A 12413-nucleotide genomic window follows, 5' to 3' on the forward strand; every position below is an offset into this window, starting at 1 on the left:
ACCAAGATTTGAAATCAGATTACTGGATTCAAAGTCCAAAGTGCTCACCATTACACCATGGAACCCATTATTAGAGAGTCTTCCTCTACTCAATATTGCTGATCTTTGAAATACTGAATGTTCTCCTGTTTTAGGTACATTTGGCATTTTTGTGTTTGCTGATGCTTTTATGTTTGGCTGGTTAGCTCAGTTGGTTAGAGCGTGGTGCTAATAACACCAAGGTCATGTGTACGATCCCCATATGGGCCATGTGCTTTTTCTTGTTGTCCTACAAGAAATGCCAAGAAGGGATTTTATCCAGCGGCAAAGTGCATTAAGTGTGGGATGAATGCATTGGCTACAGTTAGCAGCCCTTGAAACTTGCTAGAGAACATCATAGACACATACAAAACAGAGAATTTTTAAATCCATGTTAGGAATAAACAAAAATGTCATGCTTTGGCTGATGCAGCATTTCGCTATATGGCATACATAGAAAACTTTTCTCAAATATAGCAATATGGCAAATCTAAGAAATGCTAAGGCAAATTAATCAATCAGGACATTTATTTGGTGATTGAATCTACTATGGGGGACTAAGTTTTAAGAAGAGAAGAAGAACAGACCTTTACTCTCATTAGTGCACACTGAAGAAGAAAATTCTTAAAACCAGAATATCTTAAAACCACAGCACAAGTGATGGATCATTGCATTCTTATTGCAACTTTTCCTATTTCCAAATGTTTGACAAACATCTCTCCAGTTGAAAACTGATTTGAAACAGCTTCAAAATTAGTTTGGAGTAAAAAAACCACTGAAGATGATGGGATTTATACAAAGTTTAAATATAGATAAGCTATCCTAAAATTCAACTTTAAGGAAATTGAACAAAGTTAGGTCCCACCAAGAATTGAAATCAGATTACTGGATTCAAAGTCCAAAGTGCTCACCATTACACCATGGAACCCATTATTAGAGAGTCTTCCTCTATTCAATATTGCTGATCTTTGAAATACTGAATGTTCTCCTGTTTTAGGTACATTTGGCATTTTTGTGTTTGCTGATGTGTTTATGTTTGGCCGGTTAGCTCAGTTGGTTAGAGCGTGGTGCTAATAATGCCAAGGTCATGTGTTTGATCCCCATACGGGCCATGTGCTTTTTATTGTTGTCTTACAAGAAATGCCAAGAAGGGATTTTATCCAGCGGCAAAGTGCATGAAGTGTGGGATGAATGCATTGGCTACAGTTAGCAGCCCTTGAAACTTGCTAGAGAACATCATAGACAAATACAAAACAGAGAATTTTTAAATCCATGTTAGGACTAAACAAAAATGTCATCCTTTGGCTGATGCAGCATTTCTCTATATGGCATACATAGAAAACTTTTTCTCAAATATAGCAATATGGCAAATCTAAGAAATGCTAAGGCAAATTAATCAATCAGGACATTTATTTGGTGATTGAATCTACTATGGGGGACTAAGTTTTAAGAAGAGAAGAAGAACAGACCTTTACTCTCATTAGTGCACACTGAAGAAGAAAATTCTTAAAACCAGAATATCTTAAAACCACAGCACAAGTGATGGATCACTGCATTCTTATTGCAACTTTTCCTATTTCCAAATGTTTGACAAACATCTCTCCAGTTGAAAACTGATTTGAAACAGTTTCAAAATTAGTTTGGAGTAAAGAAACCACTGAAGATGATGGGATTTATACAAAGTTTAAATATAGATAAGCTATCCTAAAATTCAACTTTAAGGAAATTGAACAAAGTTAGGTCCCACCAAGATTTGAAATCAGATTACTGGATTCAAAGTCCAAAGTGCTCACCATTACACCATGGAACCCATTATTAGAGAGTCTTCCTCTACTCAATATTGCTGATCTTTGAAATACTGAATGTTCTCCTGTTTTAGGTACATTTGGCATTTTTGTGTTTGCTGATGCTTTTATGTTTGGCTGGTTAGCTCAGTTGGTTAGAGCGTGGTGCTAATAACGCCAAGGTCATGTGTACGATCCCCATATGGGCCATGTGCTTTTTCTTGTTGTCCTACAAGAAATGCCAAGAAGGGATTTTATCCAGCGGCAAAGTGCATTAAGTGTGGGATGAATGCATTGGCTACAGTTAGCAGCCCTTGAAACTTGCTAGAGAACATCATAGACACATACAAAACAGAGAATTTTTAAATCCATGTTAGGAATAAACAAAAATGTTATGCTTTGGCTGATGCAGCATTTCGCTATATGGCATACATAGAAAACTTTTCTCAAATATAGCAATATGGCAAATCTAAGAAATGCTAAGGCAAATTAATCAATCAGGACATTTATTTGGTGATTGAATCTACTATGGGGGACTAAGTTTTAAGAAGAGAAGAAGAACAGACCTTTACTCTCATTAGTGCACACTGAAGAAGAAAATTCTTAAAACCAGAATATCTTAAAACCTCAGCACAAGTGATGGATCATTGCATTCTTATTGCAACTTTTCCTATTTCCAAATGTTTGACAAACATCTCTCCAGTTGAAAACTGATTTGAAACAGTTTCAAAATTAGTTTGGAGTAAAGAAACCACTGAAGATGATGGGATTTATACAAAGTTTAAATATAGATAAGCTATCCTAAAATTCAACTTTAAGGAAATTGAACAAAGTTAGGTCCCACCAAGATTTGAAATCAGATTACTGGATTCAAAGTCCAAAGTGCTCACCATTACACCATGGAACCCATTATTAGAGAGTCTTCCTCTACTCAATATTGCTGATCTTTGAAATACTGAATGTTCTCCTGTTTTAGGTACATTTGGCATTTTTGTGTTTGCTGATGCTTTTATGTTTGGCCGGTTAGCTCAGTTGGTTAGAGTGTGGTGCTAATAACACCAAGGTCATGTGTTCGATCCCCATACGGGCCATGTGATTTTTATTGTTGTCCTACAAGAAATGCCAAGAAGGGATTTTATCCAGCGGCAAAGTGCATGAAGTGTGGGATGAATGCATTGGCTACAGTTAGCAGCCCTTGAAACTTGCTAGAGAACATCATAGACACATACAAAACAGAGAATTTTTAAATCCATGTTAGGAATAAACAAAAATGTCATCCTTTGGCTGATGCAGCATTTCTCTATATGGCATACATAGAAAACTTTTTCTCAAATATAGCAATATGGCAAATCTAAGAAATGCTAAGGCAAATTAATCAATCAGGACATTTATTTGGTGATTGAATCTACTATGGGGGACTAAGTTTTAAGACGAGAAGAAGAACAGACCTTTACTCTCATTGGTGCACACTGAAGAAGAAAATTCTTAAAACCAGAATATCTTAAAACCATAGCACAAGTGATGGATCATTGCATTCTTATTGCAACTTTTCCTATTTCCAAATGTTTGACAAACATCTCTCCAGTTGAAAACTGATTTGAAACAGTTTCAAAATTAGTTTGGAGTAAAGAAACCACTGAAGATGATGGGATTTATACAAAGTTTAAATATAGATAAGCTATCCTAAAATTCAACTTTAAGGAAATTGAACAAAGTTAGGTCCCACCAAGATTTGAAATCAGATTACTGGATTCAAAGTCCAAAGTGCTCACCATTACACCATGGAACCCATTATTAGAGAGTCTTCCTCTACTCAATATTGCTGATCTTTGAAATACTGAATGTTCTCCTGTTTTAGGTACATTTGGCATTTTTGTGTTTGCTGATGCTTTTATGTTTGGCTGGTTAGCTCAGTTGGTTAGAGTGTGGTGCTAATAACACCAAGGTCATGTGTACGATCCCCATATGGGCCATGTGCTTTTTCTTGTTGTCCTACAAGAAATGCCAAGAAGGGATTTTATCCAGCGGCAAAGTGCATTAAGTGTGGGATGAATGCATTGGCTACAGTTAGCAGCCCTTGAAACTTGCTAGAGAACATCATAGACACATACAAAACAGAGAATTTTTAAGTTCATGTTAGGAATAAACAAAAATGTCATGCTTTGGCTGATGCAGCATTTCGCTATATGGCATACATAGAAAACTTTTCTCAAATATAGCAATATGGCAAATCTAAGAAATGCTAAGGCAAATTAATCAATCAGGACATTTATTTGGTGATTGAATCTACTATGGGGGACTAAGTTTTAAGAAGAGAAGAAGAACAGACCTTTACTCTCATTAGTGCACACTGAAGAAGAAAATTCTTAAAACCAGAATATCTTAAAACCACAGCACAAGTGATGGATCACTGCATTCTTATTGCAACTTTTCCTATTTCCAAATGTTTGACAAACATCTCTCCAGTTGAAAACTGATTTGAAACAGCTTCAAAATTAGTTTGGAGTAAAAAAACCACTGAAGATGATGGGATTTATACAAAGTTTAAATATAGATAAGCTATCCTAAAATTCAACTTTAAGGAAATTGAACAAAGTTAGGTCCCACCAAGAATTGAAATCAGATTACTGGATTCAAAGTCCAAAGTGCTCACCATTACACCATGGAACCCATTATTAGAGAGTCTTCCTCTATTCAATATTGCTGATCTTTGAAATACTGAATGTTCTCCTGTTTTAGGTACATTTGGCATTTTTGTGTTTGCTGATGTGTTTATGTTTGGCCGGTTAGCTCAGTTGGTTAGAGCGTGGTGCTAATAACGCCAAGGTCATGTGTTTGATCCCCATACGGGCCATGTGCTTTTTATTGTTGTCTTACAAGAAATGCCAAGAAGGGATTTTATCCAGCGGCAAAGTGCATGAAGTGTGGGATGAATGCATTGGCTACAGTTAGCAGCCCTTGAAACTTGCTAGAGAACATCATAGACACATACAAAACAGAGAATTTTTAAATCCATGTTAGGACTAAACAAAAATGTCATCCTTTGGCTGATGCAGCATTTCTCTATATGGCATACATAGAAAACTTTTTCTCAAATATAGCAATATGGCAAATCTAAGAAATGCTAAGGCAAATTAATCAATCAGGACATTTATTTGGTGATTGAATCTACTATGGGGGACTAAGTTTTAAGAAGAGAAGAAGAACAGACCTTTACTCTCATTAGTGCACACTGAAGAAGAAAATTCTTAAAACCAGAATATCTTAAAACCACAGCACAAGTGATGGATCACTGCATTCTTATTGCAACTTTTCCTATTTCCAAATGTTTGACAAACATCTCTCCAGTTGAAAACTGATTTGAAACAGCTTCAAAATTAGTTTGGAGTAAAAAAACCACTGAAGATGATGGGATTTATACAAAGTTTAAATATAGATAAGCTATCCTAAAATTCAACTTTAAGGAAATTGAACAAAGTTAGGTCCCACCAAGAATTGAAATCAGATTACTGGATTCAAAGTCCAAAGTGCTCACCATTACACCATGGAACCCATTATTAGAGAGTCTTCCTCTATTCAATATTGCTGATCTTTGAAATACTGAATGTTCTCCTGTTTTAGGTACATTTGGCATTTTTGTGTTTGCTGATGTGTTTATGTTTGGCCGGTTAGCTCAGTTGGTTAGAGCGTGGTGCTAATAACGCCAAGGTCATGTGTTTGATCCCCATACGGGCCATGTGCTTTTTATTGTTGTCTTACAAGAAATGCCAAGAAGGGATTTTATCCAGCGGCAAAGTGCATGAAGTGTGGGATGAATGCATTGGCTACAGTTAGCAGCCCTTGAAACTTGCTAGAGAACATCATAGACACATACAAAACAGAGAATTTTTAAATCCATGTTAGGACTAAACAAAAATGTCATCCTTTGGCTGATGCAGCATTTCTCTATATGGCATACATAGAAAACTTTTTCTCAAATATAGCAATATGGCAAATCTAAGAAATGCTAAGGCAAATTAATCAATCAGGACATTTATTTGGTGATTGAATCTACTATGGGGGACTAAGTTTTAAGAAGAGAAGAAGAACAGACCTTTACTCTCATTAGTGCACACTGAAGAAGAAAATTCTTAAAACCAGAATATCTTAAAACCACAGCACAAGTGATGGATCACTGCATTCTTATTGCAACTTTTCCTATTTCCAAATGTTTGACAAACATCTCTCCAGTTGAAAACTGATTTGAAACAGTTTCAAAATTAGTTTGGAGTAAAGAAACCACTGAAGATGATGGGATTTATACAAAGTTTAAATATAGATAAGCTATCCTAAAATTCAACTTTAAGGAAATTGAACAAAGTTAGGTCCCACCAAGATTTGAAATCAGATTACTGGATTCAAAGTCCAAAGTGCTCACCATTACACCATGGAACCCATTATTAGAGAGTCTTCCTCTACTCAATATTGCTGATCTTTGAAATACTGAATGTTCTCCTGTTTTAGGTACATTTGGCATTTTTGTGTTTGCTGATGCTTTTATGTTTGGCCGGTTAGCTCAGTTGGTTAGAGCGTGGTGCTAATAACACCAAGGTCATGTGTTCGATCCCCATACGGGCCATGTGATTTTTATTGTTGTCCTACAAGAAATGCCAAGAAGGGATTTTATCCAGCGGCAAAGTGCATGAAGTGTGGGATGAATGCATTGGCTACAGTTAGCAGCCCTTGAAACTTGCTAGAGAACATCATAGACACATACAAAACAGGGAATTTTTAAATCCATGTTAGGAATAAACAAAAATGTCATCCTTTGGCTGATGCAGCATTTCTCTATATGGCATACATAGAAAACTTTTTCTCAAATATAGCAATATGGCAAATCTAAGAAATGCTAAGGCAATTTAATCAATCAGGACATTTATTTGGTGATTGAATCTACTATGGGGGACTAAGTTTTAAGACGAGAAGAAGAACAGACCTTTACTCTCATTAGTGCACACTGAAGAAGAAAATTCTTAAAACCAGAATATCTTAAAACCATAGCACAAGTGATGGATCACTGCATTCTTATTGCAACTTTTCCTATTTCCAAATGTTTGACAAACATCTCTCCAGTTGAAAACTGATTTGAAACAGCTTCAAAATTAGTTTGGAGTAAAAAAACCACTGAAGATGATGGGATTTATACAAAGTTTAAATATAGATAAGCTATCCTAAAATTCAACTTTAAGGAAATTGAACAAAGTTAGGTCCCACCAAGATTTGAAATCAGATTACTGGATTCAAAGTCCAAAGTGCTCACCATTACACCATGGAACCCATTATTAGAGAGTCTTCCTCTACTCAATATTGCTGATCTTTGAAATACTGAATGTTCTCCTGTTTTAGGTACATTTGGCATTTTTGTGTTTGCTGATGCTTTTATGTTTGGCCGGTTAGCTCAGTTGGTTAGAGCGTGGTGCTAATAACACCAAGGTCATGTGTTCGATCCCCATACGGGCCATGTGATTTTTATTGTTGTCCTACAAGAAATGCCAAGAAGGGATTTTATCCAGCGGCAAAGTGCATTAAGTGTGGGATGAATGCATTGGCTACAGTTAGCAGCCCTTGAAACTTGCTAGAGAACATCATAGACACATACAAAACAGAGAATTTTTAAATCCATGTTAGGAATAAACAAAAATGTCATGCTTTGGCTGATGCAGCATTTCGCTATATGGCATACATAGAAAACTTTTCTCAAATATAGCAATATGGCAAATCTAAGAAATGCTAAGGCAAATTAATCAATCAGGACATTTATTTGGTGATTGAATCTACTATGGGGGACTAAGTTTTAAGAAGAGAAGAAGAACAGACCTTTACTCTCATTAGTGCACACTGAAGAAGAAAATTCTTAAAACCAGAATATCTTAAAACCATAGCACAAGTGATGGATCATTGCATTCTTATTGCAACTTTTCCTATTTCCAAATGTTTGACAAACATCTCTCCAGTTGAAAACTGATTTGAAACAGTTTCAAAATTAGTTTGGAGTAAAGAAACCACTGAAGATGATGGGATTTATTCAAAGTTTAAATATAGATAAGCTATCCTAAAATTCAACTTTAAGGAAATTGAACAAAGTTAGGTCCCACCAAGATTTGAAATCAGATTACTGGATTCAAAGTCCAAAGTGCTCACCATTACACCATGGAACCCATTATTAGAGAGTCTTCCTCTACTCAATATTGCTGATCTTTGAAATACTGAATGTTCTCCTGTTTTAGGTACATTTGGCATTTTTGTGTTTGCTGATGCTTTTATGTTTGGCTGGTTAGCTCAGTTGGTTAGAGCGTGGTGCTAATAACACCAAGGTCATGTGTACGATCCCCATATGGGCCATGTGCTTTTTCTTGTTGTCCTACAAGAAATGCCAAGAAGGGATTTTATCCAGCGGCAAAGTGCACTAAGTGTGGGATGAATGCATTGGCTACAGTTAGCAGCCCTTGAAACTTGCTAGAGAACATCATAGACACATACAAAACAGAGAATTTTTAAATCCATGTTAGGAATAAACAAAAATGTCATGCTTTGGCTGATGCAGCATTTCGCTATATGGCATACATAGAAAACTTTTCTCAAATATAGCAATATGGCAAATCTAAGAAATGCTAAGGCAAATTAATCAATCAGGACATTTATTTGGTGATTGAATCTACTATGGGGGACTAAGTTTTAAGAAGAGAAGAAGAACAGACCTTTACTCTCATTAGTGCACACTGAAGAAGAAAATTCTTAAAACCAGAATATCTTAAAACCACAGCACAAGTGATGGATCACTGCATTCTTATTGCAACTTTTCCTATTTCCAAATGTTTGACAAACATCTCTCCAGTTGAAAACTGATTTGAAACAGCTTCAAAATTAGTTTGGAGTAAAAAAACCACTGAAGATGATGGGATTTATACAAAGTTTAAATATAGATAAGCTATCCTAAAATTCAACTTTAAGGAAATTGAACAAAGTTAGGTCCCACCAAGAATTGAAATCAGATTACTGGATTCAAAGTCCAAAGTGCTCACCATTACACCATGGAACCCATTATTAGAGAGTCTTCCTCTATTCAATATTGCTGATCTTTGAAATACTGAATGTTCTCCTGTTTTAGGTACATTTGGCATTTTTGTGTTTGCTGATGTGTTTATGTTTGGCCGGTTAGCTCAGTCGGTTAGAGCGTGGTGCTAATAATGCCAAGGTCATGTGTTTGATCCCCATACGGGCCATGTGCTTTTTATTGTTGTCTTACAAGAAATGCCAAGAAGGGATTTTACCCAGCGGCAAAGTGCATGAAGTGTGGGATGAATGCATTGGCTACAGTTAGCAGCCCTTGAAACTTGCTAGAGAACATCATAGACACATACAAAACAGAGAATTTTTAAATCCATGTTAGGACTAAACAAAAATGTCATCCTTTGGCTGATGCAGCATTTCTCTATATGGCATACATAGAAAACTTTTTCTCAAATATAGCAATATGGCAAATCTAAGAAATGCTAAGGCAAATTAATCAATCAGGACATTTATTTGGTGATTGAATCTACTATGGGGGACTAAGTTTTAAGAAGAGAAGAAGAACAGACCTTTACTCTCATTAGTGCACACTGAAGAAGAAAATTCTTAAAACCAGAATATCTTAAAACCACAGCACAAGTGATGGATCACTGCATTCTTATTGCAACTTTTCCTATTTCCAAATGTTTGACAAACATCTCTCCAGTTGAAAACTGATTTGAAACAGTTTCAAAATTAGTTTGGAGTAAAGAAACCACTGAAGATGATGGGATTTATACAAAGTTTAAATATAGATAAGCTATCCTAAAATTCAACTTTAAGGAAATTGAACAAAGTTAGGTCCCACCAAGATTTGAAATCAGATTACTGGATTCAAAGTCCAAAGTGCTCACCATTACACCATGGAACCCATTATTAGAGAGTCTTCCTCTACTCAATATTGCTGATCTTTGAAATACTGAATGTTCTCCTGTTTTAGGTACATTTGGCATTTTTGTGTTTGCTGATGCTTTTATGTTTGGCTGGTTAGCTCAGTTGGTTAGAGCGTGGTGCTAATAACGCCAAGGTCATGTGTACGATCCCCATATGGGCCATGTGCTTTTTCTTGTTGTCCTACAAGAAATGCCAAGAAGGGATTTTATCCAGCGGCAAAGTGCATTAAGTGTGGGATGAATGCATTGGCTACAGTTAGCAGCCCTTGAAACTTGCTAGAGAACATCATAGACACATACAAAACAGAGAATTTTTAAATCCATGTTAGGAATAAACAAAAATGTCATGCTTTGGCTGATGCAGCATTTCGCTATATGGCATACATAGAAAACTTTTCTCAAATATAGCAATATGGCAAATCTAAGAAATGCTAAGGCAAATTAATCAATCAGGACATTTATTTGGTGATTGAATCTACTATGGGGGACTAAGTTTTAAGAAGAGAAGAAGAACAGACCTTTACTCTCATTAGTGCACACTGAAGAAGAAAATTCTTAAAACCAGAATATCTTAAAACCTCAGCACAAGTGATGGATCATTGCATTCTGATTGCAACTTTTCCTATTTCCAAATGTTTGACAAACATCTCTCCAGTTGAAAACTGATTTGAAACAGTTTCAAAATTAGTTTGGAGTAAAGAAACCACTGAAGATGATGGGATTTATACAAAGTTTAAATATAGATAAGCTATCCTAAAATTCAACTTTAAGGAAATTGAACAAAGTTAGGTCCCACCAAGATTTGAAATCAGATTACTGGATTCGAAGTCCAAAGTGCTCACCATTACACCATAGAACCCATTATTAGAGAGTCTTCCTCTACTCAATATTGCTGATCTTTGAAATACTGAATGTTCTCCTGTTTTAGGTACATTTGGCATTTATGAGTTTGCAGATGTTTTTATGTTTGGCCGGTTAGCTCAGTTGGTTAGAGCGTGGTGCTAATAACGCCAAGGTCATGTGTTCGATCCCCATACGGGCCATGTGCTTTTTCTTGTTGTCCTACAAGAAATGCCAAGAAGGGATTTTATCCAGCGGCAAAGTGCATGAAGTGTGGGATGAATGCATTGGCTACAGTTAGCAGCCCTTGAAACTTGCTAGAGAACATCATAGACACATACAAAACAGAGAATTTTTAAATCCATGTTAGGAATAAACAAAAATGTCATCCTTTGGCTGATGCAGCATTTCTCTATATGGCATACATAGAAAACTTTTTCTCAAATATAGCAATATGGCAAATCTAAGAAATGCTAAGGCAAATTAATCAATCAGGACATTTATTTGGTGATTGAATCTACTATGGGGGACTAAGTTTTAAGACGAGAAGAAGAACAGACCTTTACTCTCATTGGTGCACACTGAAGAAGAAAATTCTTAAAACCAGAATATCTTAAAACCATAGCACAAGTGATGGATCATTGCATTCTTATTGCAACTTTTCCTATTTCCAAATGTTTGACAAACATCTCTCCAGTTGAAAACTGATTTGAAACAGTTTCAAAATTAGTTTGGAGTAAAGAAACCACTGAAGATGATGGGATTTATACAAAGTTTAAATATAGATAAGCTATCCTAAAATTCAACTTTAAGGAAATTGAACAAAGTTAGGTCCCACCAAGATTTGAAATCAGATTACTGGATTCAAAGTCCAAAGTGCTCACCATTACACCATGGAACCCATTATTAGAGAGTCTTCCTCTACTCAATATTGCTGATCTTTGAAATACTGAATGTTCTCCTGTCTTAGGTACATTTGGCATTTATGAGTTTGCAGATGTTTTTATGTTTGGCCGGTTAGCTCAGTTGGTTAGAGCGTGGTGCTAATAACGCCAAGGTCATGTGTTCGATCCCCATACGGGCCATGTGCTTTTTCTTGTTGTCCTACAAGAAATGCCAAGAAGGGATTTTATCCAGCGGCAAAGTGCATTAAGTGTGGGATGAATGCATTGGCTACAGTTAGCAGCCCTTGAAACTTGCTAGAGAACATCATAGACACATACAAAACAGATAATTTTTAAATCCATGTTAGGAATAAACAAAAATGTCATCCTTTGGCTGATGCAGCATTTCTCTATATGGCATACATAGAAAACTTTTCTCAAATATAGCAATATGGCAAATCTAAGAAATGCTAAGGCAAATTAATCAATCAGGACATTTATTTGGTGATTGAATCTACTATGGGGGACTAAGTTTTAAGACGAGAAGAAGAACAGACCTTTACTCTCATTGGTGCACACTGAAGAAGAAAATTCTTAAAACCAGAATATCTTAAAACCATAGCACAAGTGATGGATCATTGCATTCTTATTGCAACTTTTCCTATTTCCAAATGTTTGACAAACATCTCTCCAGTTGAAAACTGATTTGAAACAGTTTCAAAATTAGTTTGGAGTAAAGAAACCACTGAAGATGATGGGATTTATACAAAGTTTAAATATAGATAAGCTATCCTAAAATTCAACTTTAAGGAAATTGAACAAAGTTAGGTCCCACCAAGATTTGAAATCAGATTACTGGATTCAAAGTCCAAAGTGCTCACCATTACACCATGGAACCCATTATT

At 35.8% G+C, this 12413-nt stretch overlaps 2 non-coding genes across 2 annotated transcripts; both read left to right on the forward strand.

Annotated features, from left to right (window-relative positions):
• Nucleotides 1-10753: 10753 nt before the first annotated feature.
• On the forward strand, nucleotides 10754-10827 carry TRNAI-AAU (transfer RNA isoleucine (anticodon AAU)). The gene has a single exon. It is a non-coding gene; the product is annotated as a tRNA-Ile (tRNA).
• An 808-nt stretch (nucleotides 10828-11635) lies between these two features.
• Nucleotides 11636-11709, forward strand: TRNAI-AAU (transfer RNA isoleucine (anticodon AAU)). Its single transcript has one exon. It is a non-coding gene; the product is annotated as a tRNA-Ile (tRNA).
• Nucleotides 11710-12413: the final 704 nt, after the last annotated feature.

Source organism: Taudactylus pleione, unplaced genomic scaffold, assembly GCF_031769625.1.
Source record: "Taudactylus pleione unplaced genomic scaffold, aTauple2 ptg000085l, whole genome shotgun sequence".
NCBI classification, from domain to species: Eukaryota; Metazoa; Chordata; class Amphibia; order Anura; family Myobatrachidae; genus Taudactylus; species Taudactylus pleione.